The following is a 5,500-nucleotide window of genomic DNA, read 5'->3' as shown; positions in this document are numbered from 1 at the left end:
AAGAAGAAGAGATTGGCTTTATACCCCGCCCTTCACTTGGAGTCTCAGAGCGGCTTACAAACTCCTTTCCCTTCCCCTCCCCACAACAGACACCCTGTGAGGTGGGTGGGGCTGAGAGAACTCTGACACAAACTGCTCTTTTTCAAGGACAGCTGTGCCATAGCCTGTGACTGACCCAAGATCACATCAGCAGGTGCAAGTGGAGGAGTGGGGAAATCAAACCCGGTTCTCCCAGATTAGAGTCTGCGCACTTAACCACTACACCAAACTGGAGAGCATGCAGTAGGTGATGTGAAAAGACCCCCGCCTGAGACCCTGGAGAGCAGCTGCTGGTCTGAGTAGACAATACTGACTTCGATGGACTGAGGGTCTGATTCACTGGAAGGCAGCTTCATGTGCTCATGTGTCCTTCTAGAGGGGCCGTGGCTCAGTGGAAGAGCTTCTCCTTGGCATGCACTAGATCCCAGGTCCAGTCTCCAGCATCTCCAGTTGAAAAGACGAGGCAGTAAGTGATGGGAAAGACCTCTGCCTGAGACCCTGGAGAGCCGCTGCCAGTCTGAGTAGACAATACTGACTTTGCTGGACCAAAGGTCTAATTCAGTACAAGGCAGCTTCATGTGTTAAAGAACGGGTGAGATAAAACCTAACAAAATAAAACTGGGCCGCATCCCAAATAATAATTAATCACCGATCAAAACAAGCAGAGGCTTGGAGCCAACGCTTCAGCGAGTGAATCCCAATCCGTGCCAACCTCCTTGTCCCTGAAAACTTGGAAGAATCTCTCTTTCCCCCCTGGTAGGTCCCATCCTTCTCCGCCCCCCTTCCCCTATTTTCCTCCTTCCACACACATCCTCTTCCACGCACGCACCACTTGCGGCGAGCCTCCACCTCTCCAAGCATAAGAAGAGACCACCAAAAGGTACCATCTTTGATAGAACTTGTTTATTAGTCTCCAGATTGACACGGTTTCATTGGGGACAAACATGGAATGACTAGATAATCACGAGTGGTCCCCGTATTTCCAAAGTCCATTCTCTCTCCCCACCGCCCCACTGCCCCCATTTTTATGTAGAACATGGTGTTTTTAAAATTCTGTTGTCGATAAAGTACACTGACATGATTACTTATGGCACCACAGCTAATTCTGGAAGTCTATCAAAAGAAATGTGAAACAGGATTGCCAGATCTGTGCCGGGCTGGAGCGGAGCTGACAGCAGGCCTCCGCCACGCCAAAAGAAGAGCCGATCCAAGAGGGATTCCAGTGCGAGTGTCGCCAAGTCACCGATCTTCCCTTATTTGAACGAATGTCTTCGCAAGGGTGTTCACAGTCCTTAGCTCAATCCAGTCAGGGATGCTGTGAGGCAAAGCCCTCCTGACTGCCCCCTCACGGGTTAATGTGCCTGGTACTGGGCACCTTCCACCCTGCAGGTGTTACTAATTGGTTTCTCGGCCTCCACAGCCCTTATCATCTTCAAGGCCAGAGCTGAAAAGTGGCAATTGGCTTCTCAGGAGGACCTGTGGCCCACAGGATGGGCGGGAGGAAGTCAGGAGGGGCGAGGTACTTTTCTAGAGGGTCCCAGCAAGACTGTGCGCTGGCTGGATGTCACCATCACCTGATGCTGCTGGGCCAAAAAAACTATAATTGAGCTAAGAACCTGGAAAAGAAGGCTAGCTTGGATTCTGATGCACTGAAGACCTGAACTATGGCACGCTTGAATTGCAATTGCTAGCAACGAAGAGAACGACTGAGCTATGGCCCTTTTGATCCTTGGATTTAAGGTTTGTGCCATCTAACGCAAGTCCTGGAACGTGTTAGATAGTGAAGCTAGTTTTCTTGGTTTTTTGTGAGTACAGCTATATACAGCTGGCTTCGCTGCCGCGTTCACATTTCGCTTCTTCAGATAGCTGGTACTCTTTAGCTGTGAATGAAATAGAGTTTCAACAGTTCTCCTTCACTAGTTTTCCATCTGCTCCACTGATAGGTTCTCTTTCTGCCGATTAGGCTTCTGCAATAGTGTTGGTCACATAAGACGTGGAGCTATTGTACTCCTGAAGGTTTTTTTATACAAAGGAATTGTGGACTCTACTTCTATTCTCCCTTTGTATTAAGTACTTTTTGATCCTAGCTCTTTAAAATATATATACATATAAGGGTTCTTTAACAAAGATTCCAAATTGTTTGAATTGTTTCATACGATACAAGTTTTCTGCTTTTGTTCATAATTCGTTCACAGAGTGTCTTCATATTTATACTGTTATACACGGAGTGTTTGTGTTTTGTGTTTGTGTTTTGAGACCTCCTCCCGTGAGCTCTCCTTTGGATACACTACAACCAGCTGGAGGCTGGGAACCCGCGGGGAAGATAAAGCCGTGGGGAACGTAAGAGCAGAACACCGCGTATCCGAATGAGCTTAGAACTCACCCCTCTATGGGATAGTCTTGATCCCTTGCAAGATTACAAAGTTTAATTGGATTATTCAATAGAGAGGTTTCTCCGGGGTTACTAGAGAGCACGGACCAACACACACACGCGCGCGTGGTGCCGGAACGACGAGACATCGCTTCGCATTGCAAAGAAAAGTTAAGGTGAATGAGGCTCTCCTCCTTGGCCAGAGAGCGATGTTAGATTCTAAGTGTGGGGTCTTGGGAATCTTTAATCTTTAGCTAGGTGTGCGGGAGGGGGGGGGAACGGGAAGGTGGAAGGAGGCAACAGAATAAAGCAGAGAGGAAGAGAAGATCTAAACCATTTACACGACGGCAGGCTCCCCATCTTGTCACAGAAATGCTTCCTAGTCAGGTGAACGTTGCCCTGACTTGGGTGGGCCGGGCTAGCCCGGTCTCGGCAGATCTCGGAAGCTAAGCAGGGTCGGCCCTGGTTAGTATTTGGATGGGAGACCAGGGTTGCCACGCAGATGCAGGCCATGGCGAGCCACCTCAGTGCGCAATCTCTTGCCTTGAAAACCCTACGGGGCTGCCGTAAGTCAGCTCGAGCAGCATTCCCACCACCACTAACCTGAACATCGTGAGATTTAAGTTGTTGGGTTGATCTCCCCCTCCCCCTTTATACAATCTGGAATGACTCCAGCCTCAAGAGAAGTACAGGACCCCCACCCACAATGCACTGCAGGCAATGTTCCCTCTAAGCTGTGGAGTCTTGTGAGCCAAAAATTCTACTTTGTGAGCTGCTGGCATTAAAGTTGTGAGCAGGTGAATTGGCTACTGCATAAGTCAGTTTGCCTTGGAGCCCTCCTTCCTGAGCTATGACAAAAATGTGTGAGCTGAAGGATAAAAAACTGTGAGCTAGCTCACACTCACTCAGCTTAAAGGGAATGTCTGCAGGCCAAACCGATGGTCTTAAAACATTCTATGGGGGTCCGGTTCGGATCAGGGATCGGCAGAGGGGATCCAACTCTTCCCCTTCCCATGTGGTTTTGCCGATCAAAACTGTTATCCCTGTTCCTGATGCTGTCATTGCCTTCAAAAGAAAGGAAACATGAACCACTTTATTCTTTGAGAGAGAAAGAGCCAGTTACCAGCCAGAATAATGATAAGTGGAAAAGAATTACACCCCCTCTCTTCCCTTCCACCCAGTCCCACATAACTCATTCAGTTTCTATGAGCTTTAAAAAAAAATTCTGGGAGGATCGGAACACAGATCTAGCTAGACTCTGCTGCTGCTGCCCAAGATGATTAGGGGGTTGGGCACCTTCCCTATGAGGAAAGGCTGAAGAGTCTTTTCCAGTTAAGAAAAGAGACCACTAAGGGAGGACATGACAGAAGTTTATAAAATTACCTATGAGGTGGAGAGAGTCGACAGAGAGAAATATTTCTCCCTCTCCCAAAAGACATCGGAGGGCATCCGATGAAGCTGATGGGCAGGAGGTTCAGGATGGACAAAAGGAAACACTACCTTACACAGAGCGTGATTAAAACGTGGAATTCGCTGCCAGAGGATGTAATGATGGCCACAGGAATAAACAGCTTGAAAAGGGGATAAGATACGTTCATGGAGGACAAGTGTATCAATGGCTCCTAGCCAGAGGTCATTTCGGGGGGGATCGCAGTTCCCCCGGGTGAGGTACGGGGGGCGGGGCACATGACGAAGCCCCGCCCACCGCTTCCGGCTGCCCCGCTTCCGGCCCTCATTCAGCCAGGAGGAGGCAGGAGAAGAGGGAGGGTAAGTTGCTTCCTCCCTGCCTCTCCCCACCCCTGCCTGCCTGGGGCCAGGGAGGGCCTTCGCGGGGCTTCCTTGCCCCCCCGCCGGCAGTGGAGCTGCAAGGCCGCCGGCGGCAGCCGGGACCGTTGGGGGCGGGGTGTGTGGCCTCATGACACACTTCCGGTGATGTCAGGGGGTGTGGCATATGCTAATGAGTTATGCTAATGAGTCCCCCTAGCTCTTTTTCTACGAAACGACCCCTGCTCCTAGCCATGGTGACTGAGGGGAACCTCCATGTTCAGAGGCAGTCAACCTCTGAATCCCAGTTCCAGGAGGCAACATCAGGGGAAGGGCTTGGCCTCTGTGCCCTATTGTTGGCCCACCAGAGGACCTGGTTGGCCACTGGTGTGAGACAGAATGCTGGACTAGATGGACCACTAGTCTGATTCAACAGGGATCTTCTTATGTTCTTAAAAAGCACGGGTCAAAAACAAAAATACTCGGTGAAGAGCTGCCATGCAAGAAAAAGCCCCTGGTGGTCGGAGAGGACCGCTTCCCACACTACAGCATATGAAGGTGGAAGGTGTGAGCTTCCCTAGCTGCTTTCTCACCCAGATGTGGATTTCACGCTCCTTATTAATGCACAAAGCAGCGTTAGCGTACTGTTCCTTCTCCGTCTCCCTCTCCCCAGATACAAGTACCCCAGCCTTCGCTGATGCCCCAGCCAGTTCAGAAATGCACAGAGTGGCTCCACTCAACAGCCTACATCAGAAAAGCTGCCTAAGATCTCCAGCGAGTCCACCCGCCCCACTTAAGCATCAGTCTAGGTTAGGAGATTCTTTTTTTCTGCCATACAAAAGCACATGGATACCCACGGCAGCCACAGAGTTCTGCAGCGTCCTCCAACCGGCTGCTACGACGGCCTGGGTGAACAGACAGGTCTCTGCACCGTTCGACTGATCGCCTAGGAGAAACTGCGGCTCACCCAGGCGAGCAGAAAATGGCACGGAGGAACTGGGGTCTCTACAGCGCTCTGTCAAAAGCCACGGAAGACCCTACATCCAACTGGACCTTAAACAATCCTTCCCCTGACCAGTGCCAACCTGTTGAAAAGCATGGTGACCTACGAATAAGAAACTATGAACAAAAAAAAGGGAAACAAATTTAACCCTGAAAACTAGGACCAAGATCCTGAAAAGGTAAGTCAAACTGAGTAGAGGGCCAACAATTAAAACTTAATGTATAAATAATATGTAAACATACATGTATTTATTTTTAAAGAATTAAAAAACATATAGGGGCATAATCACACCTCATGTAAAAATTCCGAAATCATGTATATAC

This window comes from Gekko japonicus, unplaced genomic scaffold (assembly GCF_001447785.1).
Source record: "Gekko japonicus isolate JY-2015 unplaced genomic scaffold, Gekko_japonicus_V1.1 scaffold4476, whole genome shotgun sequence".
Classification (NCBI taxonomy): domain Eukaryota; kingdom Metazoa; phylum Chordata; class Lepidosauria; order Squamata; family Gekkonidae; genus Gekko; species Gekko japonicus.
The sequence above is the reverse complement of the archived record's forward strand: the minus strand, read 5'-3'. Positions refer to the sequence as shown.